Source organism: Leopardus geoffroyi, chromosome D2, assembly GCF_018350155.1.
Source record: "Leopardus geoffroyi isolate Oge1 chromosome D2, O.geoffroyi_Oge1_pat1.0, whole genome shotgun sequence".
NCBI classification, from domain to species: Eukaryota; Metazoa; Chordata; class Mammalia; order Carnivora; family Felidae; genus Leopardus; species Leopardus geoffroyi.
In genome coordinates, this window is record NC_059334.1 from 7,626,290 (window position 1) to 7,649,247 (window position 22,958).

Here is a 22,958-nt window from a genome sequence, read left to right on the forward strand (position 1 = left end):
GATCAGTGCCTACACAGTGCCTGGCACATAGTAAATGTTTAGTATATTTTAGCCACTGTTATTAGCGGCCAGTTTTGTGACTTTGACAAGGAGTTCTTAATTTGCGATATACATCAGAGTCATCAGTGGATGATTCCTTTTCAAAACGTAGAAGTCTGGGTTTCAAGTGGCATACTTTGAAAAAGTTCCCCAAGCGATTCTGATTTCCATTCCTGTATGAGAATCACTGCCGAGTATGGCCGGTATCATTAAGGGACTGTTTTGTTCATGACACCATGCTATGTGCTAAGAGGCACCGTGAGCGTAAATGTCACATCAAGTAAGTACAGTAGCACAGAGATGGAAAGTGGGGGCAATTAGCAAGGCCTCACGGGATGGCCTCAACTGGGCTTGGCTTGAAGGCTCGGCAGGGTTAGCTCGCTAAGGATGGTGTCAGGGTGGTGCGTGGAGACAAGGGGCAGAGAAGGTCGGTGGTGACACTTGCGACTGGAACAGAGAGTCTGCTTTGCGGGGAGGGGTTTGGGAGATGAGGCCAGATGTTTGGTTGGAACCAGAGAGTGGAGAGTCTTGAATTCCTGACCAAGTGGGTTTGTACTGAGTTTGGAGGACCGTGACAAGCCACTGAGCATTTTCAAACCACAGAGTGAGAAGTTCAGAACTGTTCTCTCAGCAGATAGATGTGGTGTGTGACAAATTAGAAAGTGTAGGATCTGATGGCAAGAAGCACGCAAGGCCACAGACATCTACTGTATCCAGCTGGGTCTCCGAATAAGAACTTGGACCAGGCAGAGTATTGATAGTTGGTCAGGATGAAAGAACAATTACATAAACTGAAGATTGAATGTTTGGTGGGGGAGGGGTGGTGAGGGAAAGAAGAAGTGAAGATAATTTTGAGATTTGAGCCTGGGTGATGAGCAGAACAGTGCTGTGACCAGAGAAAGGGAAGTTGGGGTGTGAGCTGGGTTGGGGGAGGCACCATGACGAGTTGATGTGCTGAATTTGAGATGCCTAGGAAGTAGGGACACACATCTAGGGATTCAGTGGACATGTGCAGTTCAAAGGAGAGACTAGAGCTACACACAGACAAATAAAAAACAACACTGTGGGGGCTGTTGCTTGGAGTCTCAGTGGTGTATGAACCCTATGGGAGGGAGAGTAGATCAGGGACTCTTAGCCTGGGGTCTGTGGAAGGGCTTCTTGGGTGGAGAGATGTCTGTGAATCCCTGAGCATTCTGAGCAGAACATTATGTGTGTGAAAGAGTCCACAGTTTTAGGGGCACCTAAGAGGCTCAGTTTGAGCATCTGAATCTTGATTTCAGCTCAGGTCATGATCCCAGGGTTGTGGGATCAAGCCCTGTGTTGGGCTCCATGCTGAGCACGGAGACTGCTTAAAATTCTCTCTCTGTCTCTCTCTCCCTCTGACTCCCTCCCCCACTTGCACACACACACACACACACACACACACTCTCTCTCTCTCTCTCTAATAATAATAATAATAATAATAAAGCCTACAATTTCCTTGGCTTATTTGCCTTAAACAAGGTTAAGCATCATTGCTATATATAGAAAGAGGTGACCTGAGATGGTGTTCCTGGAAGTTTTACGTAATATGTCCTGAGTGAAAACACCCAGCCAATCTCTGCACCCCTGACTGATGTAGCTCCTATTGTGTGGTGGTCATCTTTTCTGTGTCAGACTCTTCCATTAGGGTTGTCTCAGAAATATTTCTTCTTGCCAAGACAGTTCAATAGGGAAAGAATAATCTTTTTAGCACATGGTCCTGAGAAACTGGATAACCACATGTGAAAGAATGAATCTGGATCCCTACCTCACGCCATATACAAAATTAACTCAAAATTGATTAAACAAACAAAAAAAATTAAAAAAAACAAAAATAAAACTAAAATTGGTTAGATATGTACATATAAAAACTAAAACGATGAAAGTCTTAAAAAACACTTTCTAAGATGTAGATCTTTGTGACCTTGGATTAGGCAATGGTCTCCTAGATGTGGCACATAAAGCATAAAAAAACAAAGAGTGAACTGGATTTTGTCAAACTTTGAGTTTTGTGTTTCAAGGACATTATCAAGACAGCAAAAAGACAGCCCATGGAATGGTAGAAAATATTTGCAAATCATGTATCTAATGAAGGGCTACCATCCAGCATATATAAAGAATTCTTACAACTGGATGACAGAAAGACAAATTACCCAATTAAAATTTTTTTATGTTTATTTATTTCTGAGACAGAGAAAGAGCATGAGTTGGGGAGGGGCAGAGAGAGAGGGGGACACAGAATCCGAAGAAGGCTCCAGGCTCCGAGCTGTCAGCACAGAGCCCGACGCGGGGCCCAAACTCGCAAACTGTGAGATCATGACCTGAGCCAAAGGTGGTCGCTCAACTGACTGAGCCACCCAGGCGCCCCAAATAACCCAATTAAACATGGGAGAAGATTTGAATAAACATTTCTGTAAATAAAATATAGAATGAACCTGAAAAAATTCTCGGCATCATTAGTCATCAGGGGATTGCACATCAAAGCACAATGAGATATCACTTCATATTCACTAGAATGGTAATTACAACAATGACAACAACAGACAATAACATGCATGTGTTGGCAAGCATGTAAAGAAATTGGAATCCTCATCCATTGTAGGTGGGCATGTTAAATCGTACAGCCATTTTGGAAAACAGTTCAGTGATTCTTTAAAAGGTTAAATGTAGAGTTACCACATGACCCGACAGTTCCTCCTGTAAGTATATACACATGAGAACTGAAAACAGATGTTCACCCGAAAGCTTGTACACAAATATTCCTGGCAGCATTATTCATAAGAGCCCAAACGTGGAAACAATCCAAATGAACTGATGAAGGAAGAAATAAAAAGGGGGACCTCCGTCTCATGACATATGATTCAGCCGTGAAGAAGAATGGAGTGACACCTGCTATAGTATGAATGGGCCTTGACGACCTTATGCTAAACGAAGAAGCTAGACACGAAAAGCCACATGTATGATTCTGCGTGAATGAAATATCTAGAATGGGCGAACGCACGGAGACAAACAGGCGCATCGGTGATCGCCAGGAGCTGGGGGAGAAGAGGAGTAGGGAATGGTGGCTGATGGGTAGGGGGTTTATTTGGTGATGGAAGTGTTCTGGAGTTAGTGCTGATGGCTGCACAACCTTGTGACTATAGGAAAAATCACAAGTGAATTTTATAGTGTGTGAAACTGCATCTCAGTAAAAGAACTACCCTCCTGCCTTCTGTAATTCCAATTGTCCTGCAACGGGATGGAAAGGATATCCACACTCCAAGAAGAAGGCATCACATGAACAAAGTCACAGAGATAGGAAAGTAAAGGCCACTCAGGGAGTGGCAGATGTGGACAGAACACAGGTGTGTGTCCAGAGAAATCAGGGCATGGAACATCCCTGCAGAACCTCGAGTCAGTCAGCCATTGAGCAAGACACAAACATTTATTTATTTATCAAAAAATCTTGTTAAGGTGTATTCATTTCTGAGAGACAGAGCATGAGTGGGGAAGGGGCAGAGAGAGAGAAAGAGAAACACAGAATTCAGCGGGCTCCAGGCTCTGAGCTGTCAGCACAGAACCCGACATGGGGCTCAAACCCATGAATTGTGAGATTCATGACCTGAGTTGAAGTCAGACCTGAGCCAAAGTTGAGTGGGGCTTAACCCACTGAGCCACCCAGGTGCCCCAATATAAATATATTTAAATTTAAAAGCGCTCCTTTGAGTGCTTCAATGAAAAGACCCGGTCCCTCCCCATGCAGAGCCCAACAGTCTAGCTGTGGTGACACTAAACAAATATTTACTTCAAATTCAGTCACTCAGTGATCAGGGTGGGAAGGGCTGGGAGTTCAGGTGCTCTGGAAACCAGTGATGGTGGATGCTCTCGGGTGTGAAGAGATCCAGGGAGGCGTTCCAGGGCAAGAGGCCGGTTCAAGCTAAGAAGGGCCTAACGTCCAGGCCGGTGGCTTTCGGCTGAACGTGGAGGCAGCTGGGAGCCATTTGAAAGGTTGGGTCTGGAGAGAGAGGCGGCCAGAGCAAAGCCAGAGGAAGACTCGGCCAGTGGTGGCTCTCCAACTCAACACTGTGACAATCTTGTCCAAACACCGCACGTTGCCAGCAAAGCAGGGGCAGGCAGAGCACGTCTTCAACGACAGTTTGTGGGCTCCCTGTCCTGCTTCATCCTCCCAGACGTTGGAGAAAGGACATCCGTGGCCCTTTGGGAAAAGGTGGACTTAGCATGGCAAGCCTCTCTTCCTCCTCAGTGCTGAAAGCAATCAACCCAGGCCCCTTCCTGGATGTGGTTTCTTTTTTTGTTTTTTGTTTTTTTTTTTTGGAGGGGGGCTCAGGCAGATACAAAGTCATGTCTACCTTATATTTGCCCCAGTGGAAGCTGTCAAAATGAACTGCTGAATCATGACCTGTGGCCCCTTGATGGATTCCACAGACTCCCTGACAAGTCCTGTAGCCTTCTGCTTCCTGATGCCTGCCAGTCCCTGAAGCCCCTTCTTTCACACCGAGCAACTGTGGCCAGTGCTGTTAAGAGGTCTGGAGCAATTCTTGCCTTTCTTTAAACACACACACACACACACACACACACACACACAAGCAAACGTACCATTGCGAGGAAATCTCGGTGAAAGCAGCAAACAGGTGCCTGCCTCTTTCATTCTGTTCCTCCTGCTTGTATGCACCCCCCGGGGCTGTAAGCGCCTCGAAGCCATTATTTCCTGGGCAAGACTGCTCTGTGGAGAGCTGGAGTTGAGCCTGTGGCCTGGCATTACTTTTTCCCCAGGACTGTCCGTCTGGGAAGGAGGGTGACCAAGCCAGTCGGGTTGAGCACAGGGCTTTGAAAAAGTGGGAGCTTGGGAATGGAGCTCCGAGCGGCCAGCTGGCTGGGGGGAGCTGTCTGGGAGCCCATCAGTATGCAAGACAGTGAGTCACCTGGACAGCCCCGTTGTACTGGGTGCTATGGGCTCCTTTTGTTAAAAACAAAGCCCAGCAAAGTGGATGTTTGCGAAAGGAGCTTTTTGCTCAGTGGGAAAAAGTGCTCTTACCTTAGAACAGGAAAGGCGTCAGCCATGGTGGCAGAAAGCGAGGGCCATCTTCTCAGGGAGCCACCTGCTGGCCCTTCTCTGGAAGCACGGCTCTTGGAGCTGCCTCTCTGGGGGCCGAGCTCCCTCCGGGTTCTGTTCTGGGAGAAATGGCCCCCCCAGCTCAGGGGAAAGTCTCCAGTCCACCACGATGTACCAGGTGGCTGCCCACTTTGGTCTTCCTCACTGAGGCCTTCAGGAGCCCGCGGGCCCTTCCTGTCCACCCCTGCCCTCATCCCGACCTGCTTCTCCACCCCCAGCCCTCCACCAGCCCTGCTGCCCTCCCCAGGGCCTTTGCACGTCCTGTCTCTGCTCAGGGTGTCTCTCTCCAGCACCTTCTCCAGCTGAGTCCTCCTCACTGCCCCTGTCTCGGTTCAGATAAGCTTCTCTCAGAAAGGCCTTTCTGGACCCCTCCCTCTCGGGCAGTCCCTGAATCAGGTCATTCTGTATCCCGTTCCTTTGCTTTCTTTTGCTCATGGGCTATTTAATGGTATCTAAGACGATCTCACTCATTCACGTGCTTCTCCCCTTGTTTGTTGTCTGTGTTCTGTCTAAGAGAGCAGGGTCCTGTCTGTTTCATCTCTGCCTCAAACACAGTGCCTGGCTTGTCTTTGGCGGTCAGTATGCGGAAAGACATGCATGGAACGGAAAGCATAAACCCCAGAAAGAGAGAAGCTTTACAGCCCAGAATGGTCTGTGGGAGGTTGCACTGGGCTCCTCGTCATTCCTTCTGTGTCCTTCCCGCTGACAATCTAGGGAAGGGTCCTTTTTCATGGCCACCCTCCGTGTTCCTACAGGACTATGTTTCAGTTGCCAGGAATCTGGTTCTTTCCGCCGTCCGACCCTGCTCTCTCCCTTTCTCGGTTCGGTTTGTCCACACGCTCTTTAATGGCTTGAACAGGGGCTGTATTTATAGGGCAAAGTCATCGTCCGCCTCGGAGGCGTCACGGTGTTTAGACATTTCCAGATAGCCGACGTAAAAGCATCGAACCTTCAAGAGAACTTCATACCCCATCGGCTCAAACCTCCCGGTCAGTTTCCCTGGCTGTGGCCAGCGCTTGGAGGCACATCCGCACCCCTTTGCGGCCAAGATGCACATGTTTTCCTGGCCACTCCACCCAGGTAGAGCCCTAGACTCACCCGGTTTGCTGGCCCTTCCTCCATCCACCTCTCTTTTTTCTCCTCCTTCCCTTTTTGGTTTCTGTCCACCCGTTCCAAGTCTCGAGATGGGTTCACAAGCAGTTCGACTCTGCCCCGGCCTGTGGCCCTACCCTCGCCCGTCCACGCCCGGCAAAGGCTCAGCAGATCAAGAGGGTTTCCTGTGAATTAAGAGCCTTTCTCCTTGGAAGGCAGTTGGGGTTTCCTCGTCTTTGCAAGGGAGCTCTCCAAGGGGAGGCCAGTGGGAACCTCACGGCCCGTGTGTCCCCCAGAGGAGGACCCCACAAAAGAGCAAAACTGGTGCTGGCTCCTCAGAGGCCCGCCCGCGACTTCGTCTCACTCTGAGATGGTAACTGGCTCAGGGATCCCTCCGAGGGGCTGACATCAAACTGTTGAAGTTTCTGGAGTAGCTTTATCTCCATAGGAGAGCTGGGAGCCCCTGAGACCCGGCTCCCACCTCCCCCCTTTTATTTTTTACAGGGTGTGGTTTTTCATCTCGGGTGAACTAGCCGTTTTCACGAGCTTCTCTCAGCCTGGGACTTAATACAAAGACGAATGAGAGAATCTTTCCACTTTTCACACTGGCAGGGCCTTCATTGTCTCCTGAGCAGACGGTGCTGTGCGGAGAACCCAGGAATGAGAAGGAAATCAGCGAGGCATAGAAGGGGCGAGCTCAGCAGCCTTTGGAGAGCCTGCGAGAAGCGGCCCCTTCTCTGCCGCTGCGGGATTCCAAGCCCAGAGCGGTGAAGCAATGAACTTGCTCGAGGTCACACATCAAGGATATGTGATTTATGGTCCACTGTTCAGTTTGGGGAGGAAGCAGGGGTCCCCTTGGACCTCCCTGACTCCGGGACGGGCCCCCGTAAGGAATGTCGGGCCTGTGCTAGGGAATCCGCAGCTCTTTGAACCAACGAAAAGCGAGTCAATTGCTTGTTCTCTTTAGCTATTGAACTTTAAAAATCTGAGCTGTGGTTCAGTATTTGAGGTGGTATGTGCTTCGGTGGGGGGGGGGGTGCCCGGGGAGGCATCACGAGCAAGACCAGATGTGCTGTGGGTGCCGGGACGAGAGGCCTTCTGGTCCTGCCACAGTCTTATTAGGAAACCAAGACCCAGAGAAAACGAGCTCGACAAGTTAAGTGCCGAAAGTCATTGTGCAAGCTTTAGGTTCTGGAAAGTCATGAAGAAAAGCGGTCTGGAGGAGGGGACGAGGGTAGTGGAGCATCAGCCGGGGTGAAAGCCACTCATTTTGGGGGCTGTGTCTTCCTCCTGTATGGATGCCCTTGCCTGAGGCCCCGCCCACAGCAGGTGCTCGGCAGAAGCCTCAGTGATGGAGGCGGCCGGAAGGGGGGCAGACAGAACAGAGGGGCAAATGTGGAGGCCATCGGACGTCTGCGAGGACCATCCCAGCGGGTTTGTGGTGGGTTCACAGGCAGGGAGGGAAGCTGGGCTGTCTTAGAGTTTGGACTTGCTCTGTGGCCCAGGGGAGCACAAGAGAGGCGAGGGGCGGAGCTTTTTTCTTAAAAAAATTTTTTTTTTTGTTTTAATGTTTATTTTTGAGAGAGAGAGACAGAGCATGAGCAGGGGAGGGGCAGAGAGAGAGACACAGAATCCAAAGCAAATCTGAGTTGTCAGCACAGGCTCTGAGGCTCTGAACTGTTAGCACAGAGCCCGCCATGGGGCTCAAAGTCACAAACCGCGAGATATGACCCGAGCAGAAATCAGAGAGTCAGACGCTTAACCGACTGAGCCACCCAGGAACCTGCTTTTTTCTTTTTTAATTGAATTACGGTTGTCACAAGTCACATTGTACACAGTTGCAGGTGTACAACGTAGTGATGGGACAGCCCTGCATTGTCCTATGCTCAGCAGAAATGTAACCGCTGTCTGTCACCACACAATGATTATGACACCGCTGGCTGTATTCCCTGGGCTGTACCTTTCTTTCCTGTGACTTATTCCTGCTGTAGCAGGAAGCCCGGACCCCCCACTTCCCTTCACCCATTTTTCCCTGAACTTCCACCCTGCCCCCTTTGGCAACCATCTCTGTATCTATGGGTCTGGTTTTGCTTTTGTGTTTGTTTGTTTACTCATTTTTTTTTTTTTTTTTAGATACCACATGTAAGTGATATCCTATGGCACTGATCCTTCTCTGACTTGTTTCAATTAGCACAATACTCTCTAGGTCCATCCACGGTGTTGCAAATGGTAAGAGCCCATTCTTTTTAAAGTCTTCTTTTTTGTGTGTTTGTTTTTATTTTTTGGTGGGGGGAGGGGCAGACAGAGAGAACGGGACAGAGGATTCGAAATGGACTCTGTGCTGACAGCACAGAGCCTGATGTGGGGCTCAAACTCACAAACCGTGAGATCACGACATGAGCCGAAGTTGGATGCTTAACTGACCAAGCCACTCAGGCGCCCGAAGATCTCATTCTTTTTTTTTTTTTTAACTTCTTTTTTAACGTTTATTCATTTTTTGAGACAGAGAGAGACAGAGCACGAGCAGGGGAGGGCAGAGAGAGGAAGACACAGAATCTGTAGCAGGCTCCAGGCTCTGAATTGACAGCAAAGAGCCCGATACGGGGCTCAAACTCACAAACCGTGAGATTCATGACCTGAGCCGAAGTCAGACACTCAACCGACTGACCCACCCAGGCGCTCCAAGATCTCATTCTTTTTAATGGTTGAGTACTATATATATATATATATATATATATATATATATATAGACAGAGAGAGAGACAGAGACAGAGACAGAGATATGCAGACAGACATACAATGGAATATTACTGAACCATTAAAAAGAATGAGATCTTGGGGCACCTGGCTGGCTCAGTCAGTTTTAAGCATCCAACTTGGGCTCAGGTCATGATCTCATGGTTCATGATTATACGTATATGTATATGTATATATCACATCTTCCTTATTCATTTATCTATTGATGGACCCTTGAGTTGTTTCCATGCGTTGATTATTGTAAGTAATGCTCCAAATAAACACAGGGGTGCGTATATCTTTTCAAATTAGTGTTTTATTTTCTTTGGGTAAATACCCAGTAGGGCAAATGCCGGATCATAGGGTGACCCTATTTGTAATGTTTTGAGGAAACTCCATACTGTTCTCCAGAGTGGCTGCACCAGTTTGCACTCCCACCAGCAGTGCACAGGGTTCCTTTGTCTCCACATCCTCGCCAACACCCGTTGTTTCCTGTGCTGTTGGTTTTAGCCATGCTGACAGACGTGAGGTGGTATCTCATTGTGGCATGGCCTTGCATTTCCCTGATGATGAGTGATGCCGAGCATCTTTCCATGTGTCTGTTGGCCATCTGGATGTCTTCCTTGGAGAAATGTCCACTCAGGCCTTCTCAAGGGATGGTGCTTTGGCAAGTACGCGGAGAACCCAGGAACGAGGAGGAAATCAGAGAGGTATAGAAGGTGCGAGCTCGGCGGCCTTTGGAGGACCTGCGGAGAAGTGGCCCCTTCTCTGCAGCTGCAGGATTCCGAGCCCAGAACTCACTAGACTGAGCTCTGCCTTTTCATCCTCTTTGCCTTGGCTTTGTGACTTGCCAGCTGCAAGGCCATGCCGTGTATTCTCTTTCAGGCCTGTGTTCTAGAGAATACACCTTAGGGTGGTGTGCCGGGTGAACACACAGAGGCAGAGAAACCTCTGGGCTCCGGGAGTTTCAGGCTGAAGATGTGGAACCAGAGCGGTGGTCGAAGGGAGCACCAGGAAGGGAAGGGCTCTGGAGATTTGGAAGTGACTCTCAGGGTGCTTTGGGGATGCACTCCATGGGTACGGAGGTACCATAGTTGGTTTTAGGGGAAGAGAGAATTCTTGGGGGGGGGGTGCATGGAGCGTGAGGTGACTGTGACATCTGAGAAGGAGCCAAAATGTGGGATTGGAGGTTGGCCGGACAGAGCAGGGTGGGAAGAAGTGGGGCCTTGGTGTCAGACACGGGGCGCCGTGAAACTCACTCTGGGGCTTACCAGCTGCGTGACTGGGGTAGGGAGACCGACTCGTCAGGTTGCGCGGGACCGCCCCAGTTTTCCACGCCCAGGAAATTTCCCAGTCCCGAGAAAACTGGGGCAGCTGGCCAGGGACTGTCCTGGTTAGGAGAGCTGGGAGTTCCATGTCCTGGGAGCTACCCCCGAGACAGGTGAATGGGGGTGGCTGATGAATCTACTCGATCAACCCGGGCCTGAGATTCCTCGTCCGCAAAGTTGGGATAACACCAGTGCCTTCTTCAGAGCGTTGTATGGATTACATGAGACAGTCCGTGTAAAGTACTCAGCACAGAGACTCGGGCAAAAAACGGAGGGGACAAATATTTGTCGGAAGGTTGAGTTCCATGAATCCAGCCGATGGACCAGCTGGACGAAACGGGATGGGTTAAATAATCCGGTGTTGCCACGGGCATCTGCAGACATGGCCCGCGTGGTGGGCAGGACCTGTGGATTAGGACTCTACCTGTGTTCGTAAAAGAGGGCGTGCCACGAAAATTAGTAACGTAAATAAGGAAAATATTGGCGCCTTGAAGAGGGCAGACCCTAGCAGCGGGGTTTTCATTTTAATGATGCTTATGCTAATTGTGAATGAACACAGTACCTTCGCTGGAGGATTTCCAAGATCCCGAGATTCCGGGAAGATGCGCCCCTCTGCTCTCTGACCCAGCTGACGCGGTGGCCGTGAGCTCGAATGAAATAAAACCACATTTTGCTTCAGTTTTCATCCATTCATTTATTCACGTAGTCAGCAAATATTTATTTGGTATATTTTGTGGGTTAGGCACAAAGCCAGGCTCTGTGGAAGCTACAAAGAAATGTGAGAAGTAGTCTGTATTCTTAGAAAATTCCCAATAAAAATCGTTCTATCCTTATCCTTCTTCTCCTTGTTTCAAATTGAGCCATGATCCCTTCTTTCTTATTCTTTCCCCACCAGCATCAAGGCCTTCTGACAGCTATGTGTGCAATTTTACACTACCTTTAAAGTCCTAGAATCCAGAAAAAGAGAAATCAGAAAGTCTCCATTAGGACATCTTGAAGAGATGGGCTGGGGACAGGGAAAGTAGACTAGAAGAGCAGGAGGGAAGCTGATGGAACTGAGAGGGAGGGGAGCTGAGGGGAAGAGGAGGAGGGAGAACAGAGGGGAGTTGGAGGGGGGAAGAAGGGCAGAGGGGAGGAGGTGGAGGGGGGAGGGAGAGCCGAGGGAAGGAGGGGAGAGGGGGGTCAGAGGGGAGGTGGAGGGGAGAGAGAGAGAGAGAGTAGAGGGGAAGGGATTAAGTGGGAGGGTGGAACAAGGGAAGGGGGAGAGAGGGGGGAGATCAGGAGGAATGGGGAAGCAGAGAGGAGGGGAGGGGAGGGGAGCAGGGGTAGGAGGGTGGGGGTGGGGCTGGTGTGAGGGTTCCTAGAGGGGGAAGGGGAAAAGCAGCCGGAGGACAAGGACTGAGGGGAGAAAGGCAGGCAGGCTGCAGGGGGGAGGTGGGGAAGAAAGGAGGGCCCGAGGGAGGGCAGCTGAGCACAGCAGGAGGCTGGGAGGGGAGGATGTGCCTGGTTAGCTACAGCCACCACTTCCCCTCACCCCCAAGCAAACAAAATGTTGAAATGACACACGTGAGGGGTTTTTTTGTGTTAATTGTGGTTTTTTTCTCTAACCCCAGCTGAGAGGAAACCGGGGTAGAGAGCAGAGCAGGGAACGAGGAGGGGGTCCAGGGCCCCCAGGCCAGCTGGGGTCACTACCAGGAGTTCCCATCTCCATGGCTGTCCCTGCCCGCTGGGCTGGGGGCTCCCGGAGCCTGCAAGCCTCAGCTTCTCCACGACCCGACCCGCTTCCTCCCCAGAGGGCTCATTCTGGTGCAACCTTGACGAGGCCCTTCCTTTCCTTCACCTGAAGGGGCAAAGCAGGGGCAGGGGCAGGCTTGCTTCCTCCTCCTTCCTTTCGTTTTTTCTCCAGAGCTCCTCTCGCTGTCCCTTCTCCTGGTTGTGTGTCCCCGAGGCCTGCATGGAGCCGGAGATTCAGGATAAGAACGTGGAACACACCCTGGGCCCGAGAGTCCAAGAAGGAAGCCTCGCTTTGCCTTGGACGACGACCAGGGTAGAAGGGCTTGCAGAGCGTATTTGCTAGCCAAGAGCTGCGGACCAGAAGGTTGAAAAATTCCATGATGGGAGCCAAGCGGTCAGATCCCTGGCTGCCTCCATCAGCCAAACACCAAGGCAAGGTCTGGCCAGCCCAAGATGGGCCGCCATTATGGTGTGTCTGGGCAACCCCATACTGATGTAGATCTCTTGGGTTATGGTGTCAAAGGACAAAGCCATTGTGGACTGTAGGCCTGAAAGGAAGTTGTGCTATCACATATCAATTTGGGGGATTAAAAAAAAAAAATATATATATATATATGTACCCAGTCTATTTGAAAGATGCTACACCGGTAAGTACAATTAGTCAAGCCATTCCTTTCTGAACATGGCTGTGCCATACATCTCAGACTCTTTGCAGTTCAGGCTTCCACATTTCTGTGCCTCATTTCTGCTCTGCATCATGAGACTCCTAGGCTGCCCTTAGGTGTCACCCAAGCGCCTGGACCGTCTGTATTCCGGACAAACTCATGTAGATGGCACCTGCCCAGTGTTCCCAGAGCCTCAGGGCTAGCTTGGAGACGATCACAACGTTCGGTTATGATTGCGTAGTGCGTAATAGTTTGCAAACACGTTCCCCATGCAGTAGGTCACTAGAGCCTGGAACCACTCGGTCAGATAGATGTGATTGTCCCCAGTTTATTGATGAGGAAATGGAGGTCCAGAGAGGTGAACTGACTAACCCAAAGTTGGAGAGCGAGAGGCAGATCCAGATTTCCTGACTTAAATCATAGACTTCGCCACCAAACCCGTTGCCTCTCAAGGATGTAAACATAATAACGGGTGTGGATCGAGTCTTTAAATGTTGACTAGGCACCCCCCGAGCTACTTAGACATGCATCGTCTCATTTAGTGTTTCCAACAGGTACACAAAGGAGATGACATTATTATCCCCATTTTACAGATGAGAAAACCGGGGCTTAGAGGGACTGAATGAATTGCTCACTGGCACATGAAGAGAGAGAACAGTAGAGTAGGGACCTAACTCCAGCCAGTTTGGTCCCCGAGCTGGTGTCCTTTACCCCTGACTCACACACCCGGTGAGGGGTAGGACATCCAATCAAACTTGGGAGCTTCTATTTAATTGTCTAACCCGTTTCTTTGTCTCCTGTTTAAAAGTCTCAGTGCCCTTGGGGGTACTGGAAGTCCTGTCACCTAAGTCCTCTGCAGACAAACACAATTAAATTGGTTTCCAGGTCCCCTGGGTTGGGGTGACAGGAGGATGGGGGTTCTGGGAGGCACAGGGGAGCACGGGCTGGCCAGAGGTGGGTGAGGGGACTTCCCCTTCCAGTATGGCCACTGTGACAAGGACAGAAGGGCAGGAGGTTGTCATTCACGTGCAGGGACACGATGTCATCGCTGCTTTCCAGCCATATGTGCCGCGGCTGTCCTTTTTATGGACCCACATATGGCACTTTCGTAATTGAATTTTTCATAATAATTGATCTGACCTGTATCGTTCTGTTCGCTTTAGCAAAACAAATTCTGACAGGTTTTGATATTAGAACTAAAAATATGTTTCCAACTAGCTGAGGAGCCATAAAGCAGGCTGAAATGATACTAATGATAATGTACAATCTGCTTGCCACCGTAAAGTTCTTATTATTTACATGTAGCAAACCATCCACAGATAATGTGAGCCTTGAGCCTCCTTCCAGCTTTTACGGATCCTCTCTAATTCACCAAATGGGGGTAGGGGAGGGCTGGAAAAGGGCTCCCCAGGTCACCTTGGTGTGCCTGCATGGGTCACGTGGAGTCTTCCTGGAGCTCTTGAATCTCTGGCATAATCATCCCCAGGGCGACTGGAGGCCTGCTTTGGTTAAAAAGCCTATTTGTTGTCCAAGGAGCGACAGACAGACGCAGGCTCATTTCTCAGGCATGGCTTTTCAGGCATTTTTCCCTGTGGCAATCCTGCTGGCCTTCAGAGGGATAGAGCCAGCTGAGTGCCCGCACCCTGGGCTCCACCTTTAGAGGCCCATGCTAGCAGCTCCCTTCCCCACACCTGTCCCTGCAGGGTGAAGATTCTGTAGGGCTCAGGGACTACCACGCGGAGCCCACGCCCCTCCACGCATCAGGCGCCTGGAACTCTAATTCCTATCCAGACACACAGGCTTCTCCTCTGGGGCTGACTTGCTGAGAAACCATCCTGCTGTTGGTATCACACTCCTGGGCTCTGAGCTCCGAGGGATCCTGGGGAGGGACTACCGCGGCGGGGGGCTGTGGATGAAGCCCGGACCTGTGCGGCCAGAGGGGTCTCCGTACATGTGAACAAGGGTCGCCACAGTGTGGGATGCAGCCCAGGCTGGGAGGGGATGTGGTGTGGCCTCGGCCCAGGGGCCCCCTTCTCCCCAAGTTTTGAACTTGACCTTCCGGGTCGTTATGAAAGTCTATTTGCCAAGGCAGGAGAATAGACCATCTTTCCTTCAGCAGTGTGTTAGCTTGACTTGTTCCTGTCACGTCGCTGAATGTCCTGGGCCCATTCTTTGGGGGCCCGGGTCCCCGTCTGACAAGAGCGAGGGAGGGGGTAGGTTAGCGGTTTCCAAAACGTGCCCTGGACCATGGGCCCTGCCCCATGACCTCTGAGAAAAGGGTTCCGTGGTCTATCTGGGAAACAAATTCTTTCTTCTTTGAGAGTCTTAGTGCACATTTGCATAATCAAGTCTTCTGGAAGTCCTGGAGTTAAAAAATATACCTGATTATTTTAATTAACCTACACCGAGCATTTATTGGGTTCTTATTGGGGCCGTGCTGCGTGCTTGATGTGGGTGCCATTTATTTAATGATCATACCAACCCTACAATATAGGCCTTGTTAGTATCCCATATTACAGACGTGGAAACCAGGAGTTAAAGAAGCCCCGTAACTACTCAGAATCAGGACCGGAGCCTTGTCATCCGACTCCGGGGCTGAAGCCCACACTCATCCCCAAAAGCAGGCTCGTGAACTCTTTTTTCTCCTGTGGGTCATTAAGGCACTTTTCTGTAATTTTCTCCTTTGGTGGTTATTACCACAGGCTCAGTGTGATCTCCTCTGCATTTCGTATTTGTGAGAAAGAGACTACTTCTGTTTTTCATTCTAAACATTCTTCCGAGTTAAAAAAAAAAAAGATTTAAAAACAATGTCGACAGACGAACGGCCAATAAGCAGACAAAAAGATGCTCGCTGTCGCTGGTCATCAGGGAAATGCAAATCGAAACCACAGTACATTTACTACCCGCTAGGATGGCCATAATCCCAAAGCCCGAAAATAGTAAGTGTTGGCAAGGTTGTGAAGGAATTGGAACACTCATACACTGCTTGCGGGATGGAAAGTGGTGTAGCCACTTTGGAAAACAACCTTGCGACAACTCAGAAAGTTAAACATAGAGTTACCATGTGACCCAGTGATTCCACTCTCAGACATATACCCAAAAGAAATGAAAATATTACGTCCATACAAGAGCTTGTACATGGATGTTCACAGCAGTGTTATTCAAAACAGCCAAAAGGTGGAAACAGCCCAAATGTCCATGAGCTGACGAATGATGAACAAACTATGGTATATCCGCAGAGCAGGGTATCATTCATTCAGCCATAAAAAAGAACAAGGCACTGATCCCCGCTACAAGATGGATGAACCTTGAAAACAGCATGCTAATTGAAAGAAAGTGAATACAAAAGAACGAATATGATATGATTTCATTTACATGAAAGGGCCAGATCAGGTAAATCTATAGAAAGAGAGAGTAGATTAGTGGTTGCCTATGGCTGGGGAAATATGGGGGTATTGTGGCTGGCTGATAGCTAACTGGTTTCGGGTCTTTTTTTGTGCTGATGAGAATGTTCTAGAATTCATCGTGGTGAAATACTAAAAACTCTGTGAAATACTAAAAACCAATTTTTTTTACACTTCAAATAATTATATCTCCAGAAGCCTGTTACCACCACAAACTCTCCACAATATTAAAGACATTTTTTAAAAAGCTTATTTATTTATTTTGAGAAAGACAGAGACAGCACAAGGGGGAGGTGCAGAGAGAGAGAGGGAGAGAGATTCCCAAGCAGGCTCTGGGCTGTCAGCACAGAGTTCGATGTGGGGCTCAATCTCTTGACTAGTGAGATCATGACTTGAGCCAAAACCAAGAGTTGGACGCTTAATCGACTGAGCCACTCAGGCACCCCGATCCTTCTGTTTTCAATCCATCCATCCAAAGCACATCCACTGAGCCAGGTGCCATGAGTAAAGTAGACAAGATCTCAGCTCAAAAGGAGCTCTCGGTCTCCTTGGGACGGTCGAAATGCTGAGGCAGGGAGCCTGGTTGCAAGGAAGGTCTTGAAGTGATCTCAAAGAGGTGATGCCTCCGTTGGTTACTGAAAGGTGACATGTTTGGACAATTTCTGAAGGTCTCTAAATACTCAGGGCCAGGGCAGTTAGGGAATGGGGTGAGTTAAGCTTGGAGGTGTAGGTAGAGACCAGACAAAGAAGAACCCAATGATCATATCAAGGAGACTGTGCTAAAACCCATTTGGAAGCCAGTGAAGTCTTTGAAGCTGGACAGTGGCATATTTTCCAATTATTATACTTGAAATATCCATACTTGCTATGGTCCAAATATTTGTGTCCTCCCCCGAATTCATATGTTGGAATCCTAGTGCCTGATGGGATGCTATTAGGAGGTGGGGTCTTTGGGACATGCTCAAACCAGTGAGGGTAGAGCCTTCATGAAAAGCCTTAGAGGGGAGGCTCCAGAGAGATCCCAGCCCCTTCCACCATGGGAGGACATAAGCTCGCCAGTCCTTGCTGTTTTGTTCTAACAACCTAAACAGGGGAAGACAAGCCTGTTGTAAATTTTCTAATATTTCACTGAAAGTATTTCTACGTTTTTACGTACATTGCGTGCTTATTGTTGATAATGGCTGCATCCGTCATCAGACTGATACTGTTCAAAGCAGCTCAGCTCAGTTGTTGGACGTGGAGGGTTTCATTCCCAACTTTTGCCCACAACCCTTCCCCTATTTTAGTCAACAAGGCAGGGGGCAACCTATTTTCCCATGCATTAACCCCCATCCCGCTCTCCCTTCTGGTTAACTGTGCAGCGGACATTTTACTTATGTTATTTCTTCCCTGAGTTATTTCCAGGAATGACTAGCAAAGGGCTTGAGCACCTTCCAACTCTGAGTTGGCTCCACCGTCGTGCTTGCGAAACGGGTTGTGTCAGCTGACACTCTTCCCCAGCCCAAGATAGAGCACGATCAGTTATTCATTTTCTCGTTTCGTTATTTATTTACTGATTTTTTGGTGAAGGGCCTTCTTTCTGTGCATACCATTTGTCTAAATCTGCCTGCTAAACTACCTAAGAATTGAAATGGTCATCATATCTTAGGCATGACTTATCAAAAAAGTGAGCAAACCACATAGCATTTGAGACTATTAGTCAGGGAGCGGAGTCTTTGGAGAAGGTAAGTCTCAGGACTACGGGTCAAATAAGCTAAAACCTAGCTTAAATCACTAGTGCTGTTGATGCAACTTTGCCAAGTTCCTGACCCTCCAGTTTTATGTCAGAATTAATTGTTTGTTTGTTTTTTCTCATGAGACCCATGGTTTTTAAAAAATGTACATATTTTTCTTCCCCTCTCCCTTGTCCCACCCTGCCATTTTGGAGGCTTTTGTCCATCAAGAGAATCCAACAGGGAAAGGCCCTGGTCTTTGGTAAACTAAAAGACTATCTAAATGGAATGTGGCATTCCTGCCTTCTTCTGAAATACTGTCAAAATAAAGATGACATTTAAACATCCTTGCTACTACAGCACATAAAAAGAGAATTACCTCTTATTTTGTGGAGCCCTAGAAGTAACAACATATTATTCTAACAGCAGAGCTGTTACTTCTGTTGGATTCGTGTTTGTCTTTAGCAAGAGAAGTTGGTTCCAGGAGGGTTCCGGCTGAAAGAGATTGCCCTGGCTGGTGTTAGTCATGGAGGATGGGGTATTTTATAGCATGTGGGCTTAAAAATGGTTTGAGACTTGAATGCTGGAAACCATCGTTTCCTCTCTGAGATCTGTCTGCAGGAACACTGGGGCATAGGGGACTTTCAAGTCCAAAGTATGCTGTACAGGGAGGCAGGAGGCCAGAATCTAGGCCCTACTCTGCCCTTGATTACTTCATTCAGTATCTGGAAGGCCCTGGGTAAGCAGCTTTGTGAGCATCCTGATAAAGTCCACATGGATTTACTGGTGGGAAAGTAACAAGAGATGGTGTAGTCCTTGCATGGGAAAGGAGGTTTCATTAGTAAACCTTTCCTGAAGGTTGTCTGAACTGTCGGCTTAACGTGTCAGCAATGCCTGAGGCCATCCATGCCAGGCTGGAATGTTCGGAAGGCTGAGGGATTTGGAAAGAGGAATGCTGAAGGGGGAGGTGGCACACAGGAGTAGAAAGGGCAATAGTGTGAACATCAGGAGGCGAGTCCCAGGATGGCTCGTCTTCCCTGTCACTGGGACTTGGGCATTTCAAACATCTTCCCTGGGTTTTAGGGAATCGTCCTCCATCATTGAGTGAGGTGGCTGGTTTTGTGGTTTCTGGGAATTACTTCCAGCTTGGGCATCTTGTGATTCTGTGATTTCTTTCTGAGGAAGTTCCAGTTTCCACACCTGTTTCCACATGGAGCTTTCATGGCTTTCAATGGACCAACTCCTAGAATTCCATCCCAAACAACTGTGGAATTGAGGGGACTCTCCTGTGCTGCTTAGATCATACGTGTGCAGTGTGGTTGTGATGGCATACGTGATCATGCATGGTCAAGTGGAAGCCCTTTAGAAGCAGAGGAAGAAAAAGGCAACATTCAGGTTTCCGTATGGGGTTACAGACAGGCCAGTGACTCACGGACTTGGGGAATGGGTCGGGGAGGGGGATGAATTATGCATGACTCTTTTGTGACAAAAACAGTAACAATAGGGCATTCAGAGACCAAGTAGTTGAAACTGAGGAAATATTTTAGGTGGTCCCGGTAGAAGATCCAGGTCCACTGTTTTGTTGAAAATAAACTTTGGTCAATTCTTCGCTCAGCGAAAGAGACTCACAAGATACTTCAGTTAGTGTCTTCTGTTGACAAGGTTCAGCAGGTTTATTTTCATGTGAACATCTATCACCTTTCAGACACCACCTTTAGCATTTGACTCCTGCACTCTGTCTTGGTGGACATATTCATCTGATAAATACTGTCATTTTTCAGGAGGAAACAAGCCCTTCCTGATGTGTGAGCTGGTCGCAAAAGTAGTTGCACAGCGCTTGCTGATGGTACGATTAGATCGATGCAACTGAAACTCTCCTTTCATTATGGTTCTTCATCGCCATTATGATGTCCTTCTCCACAGGGTGATTGTATTCAAGTCTCAGGGTTGTTTTGGAAAAGAAATATCTGGAGGGAAGAGCTTCAGCCAGCTTTGTTTTGGGAGGGTAATGGTGGAAGAGGGGTGGGGAAGTGAGGAGGGGTCATTCTGTCATAGCTGAATCCTTTTCTCTGAAGAGGACTTCAACGTGGCATTAATTGGGCCTTCAAAACAGAACCAGTTCACCTTCCCTTGTTTTCCACCCTTTGTTTCTGGGAAACCAGCTCCCTAGGACTAACCACAAGCTCTAAGATTCAAGGCCTGGTGTTGAATTTGTAAACATTCCATCTTGAAGATGTTATTCTAGGTCAAAAGAGCTCACTTCGATGAAGAGCACAACCTCCAAATGGCTTTCTGGGTCCTCAGGACAGCCATGCACTTGGCTGTGCAACGTGGGAGGAGCTTGCGTTCACCTCTTCTCGGCAGGCCGGGGTGGCAGGCCGCGTTATTCCTTGGCCAAGGCTGTGCATTCTTCCCATCAGTAGCACAGCTAACCCATAATAGTAGGAGGCTTAGGTATCGTGGTTCACGTACCTGTGGTTCGTGTTTCTGAAGGTGGTTCGCAGTCAGGGAGTCCCTGGGATTTACCAAACACTCTCTCCATGCAGAAGTCAGTTGCTGATTCAGGAGAATGGGGATTGCATACTGTGACAGCTAATTTTATGTGTCATCTTGACTGGGCTCAGGGATGCTTAGCTGGTAAACATGATTTCTGGGTGTGGCGGTTGAGGGTGTTTTTGGCAAAGGTTCCCACTGAAACCAGTAGACCAAGGAAGGGAGATTGCTCCCACCAGTGAGACTGGGCACTCTCTAGTTCCTTGAGAACTTGAATGGAATGAAAAAGAGGAGGAAGGGAGAGTTTGCTCTCTGCTTGAACTGAGACATCCACCCCCTCCCACCCGTGGACATCAGTGCTCCAGGGAGTCAGGCCTTCCGACGTAGTCTGGCACTTACAACTTTGGTTCTCCAGGTTCTTAGGTCTTCAAGTTTGGACTAGAACTAGACCATTGGCTTTCCTGGGCCTCCTGATTGCAGATGGCAGACGGTGGGGCTTCTCAGCCTCCATAATCACGTGAGCCAATCCTCATAACGAATCTCTTTCCATACATCTCTACATATCCTATTGGTTTTGTGTCTCTGGAAAACACCGATCCACATACTAAAGCATCTTCAAATTATGACATTATTACTTTCATTAGCACACAAGCATCTCTTTTCTGAGCACTGAAAATGTGTCAGGCACTGGGGACACCTCCATTTCAAAGACATGGCCCCTTAGCTCGAGGCTCCCTCTCTCCAGTGGGGGAGATTCATGAGCAACCCCCAATTCGTGATCGTGAAATGGCAGCAGAGAAGGGATCAGGGCAGACCCCCAGGAGGAAGTCAGGGCTGAGCAGCCTGTGGGGAACCTGTAGGCATCAGCAAGGGAAAGATCTGGAAAAGGCAGTCCAAGTGGAAGGTCGACACGTGCGGAAGCACAGTCACAAAAAGAACACACCGGGCATGGTATGGGGGCGGGGGTGTTAAAGTACAGGTCGAGTGTGCACATTTTGACGTAAGGGGGAATGGGCAAGTGGAGCCAGATGAAGTTGGGGAGAGAATAAGACACCTGCCTTGTGTAGAGGGTGGACGACTCCGATCTGCATCCTTTACTGATAACACGGGGAATCATCCAGAGATTTAACTCCACAAACATTCCTGGGTCCCCACCACGTGCCAGTGTGGTCCTAGGTGCTGAAGTCTCAACAATAAACAAGACTGTAGGATTCACGGCAGATGTCGTCCGATGTGCAGTTTAGAAGGAGCCGAATGGTAGCAATGTGTGTGTGTGTGGGGGGGCAGGCTGGGTTTGGAACCCAATGAGAAGCCTGGACCCTTATTTTTGTGACCTGCATGGAGACTGCCTGGGGGTGTGTCCCCCAGCGTTTTCAGCAGTTCCCAGCGCAGAACATTAGCTTATCTGAAGTCCTTAAAAAAAAACAAAACAAAACAAAACCAAAATCAAAAACAAAAACAAAACTCAATTTTTAGTATACGTGCTGCCGCAGCGAGCACCAAAAACAACACTCAAAACACTGACCTGGGTAAATACAAATGAGAAGCCTGGTGAGTCAGCAAGCTAGGGAGGACATTTATAGTAATAAAAGTCACAGGTTTTATATACTAAGTGACTAAAAGACAGAAACACAAGAAAGCTGGAGACAGCTGTGCCAAGCGTTCGGGAAGTGATTCCTGGAAATACCCGCGAGGGAGCAAGCAAGGGAAGGTGGGAGTGTGTGCCACCCGGCCGCGACCCCTGTGGCGGTGGCATCCGATGTCCCCGGGGAATTTGGGGTGGCAGTCAGAGCACACGTCTTAACTCTCTCTCCTGGCTGAGGGGCCAGGACGCTGAGGTGTCGATCCACCAGAACCTCAGCCATCAGTGGGTAAGGGCTGCGTCCGAGGGCATCAGCTCCCAATCTGCCCTGTTGCTAGGCTAACCCTTCTCCTGCGGCCAGAGTCTCAGGTGTTCGTGGGACGCAGCCATGAGTGTGCTGAGGGATGTGGGCGGGGCAGGGGTGACATCTGTTAAAGGACTTAATAATTCTTGAGTGCTTTTCAGCCATTCATTCATTCATTCATTCATTCTTAGGCACCAGACTCTATATTTGCAATAATATGTACAAAACAACAATCCTAAGTAGGTCAGTGGTCCCCCGCTGGGGGCGATTTGGCTCCCCGCAAGGGGCATTAGCTAGGGTCTGGAATCATTTTTGGTTGTCACAGCTGGGAGGGGCGACGCTACTGGCCTCTAGCAGGTAGGCCAGGAGTCCTGTTAAACCTTCTATAACGCACAGGACAGAAAGACCCCGCCCCCCCCCCCAAAAAAAAAAAAACTATTCAGCCCAAAATGTCACCAGGGCTGAGACTGAGAAATTCTGCATGAAGTTAATGCCATTTCAGAGATAAGAACTCCACGTTTCAGAGAAGTTGAATAACTTTTGGGGGGGGGTTGTAAACCCAGTGCATGGCCCAGGCAGAATCTGAATCAAGGTTTATCTGAGTCCAAAGCCTGTGCTTTCTGATTTGTGTTGGTCTACCTTCCAGAGAGAAAGAAAGAACCAAATCCCAGAGGCTCACTGAAGAAACCTCGGCACCAGGACTGGCCATGCCTTCCGGCCCAGGACTTCAAAGGA

General features: G+C 49.0%; 1 long non-coding RNA gene across 1 annotated transcript; it reads right to left on the bottom strand.

The window, feature by feature from the left end:
* Positions 1-3,818: 3,818 nt before the first annotated feature.
* LOC123577343 lies at positions 3,819-5,110 on the bottom strand. The gene is made up of 2 exons (XR_006701814.1): positions 4,657-5,110; positions 3,819-4,255 (listed from the first exon to the last, which is right to left on the bottom strand). It is a non-coding gene; the product is annotated as an uncharacterized LOC123577343 (long non-coding RNA).
* Between the last annotated feature and the right edge of the window lie 17,848 nt (positions 5,111-22,958).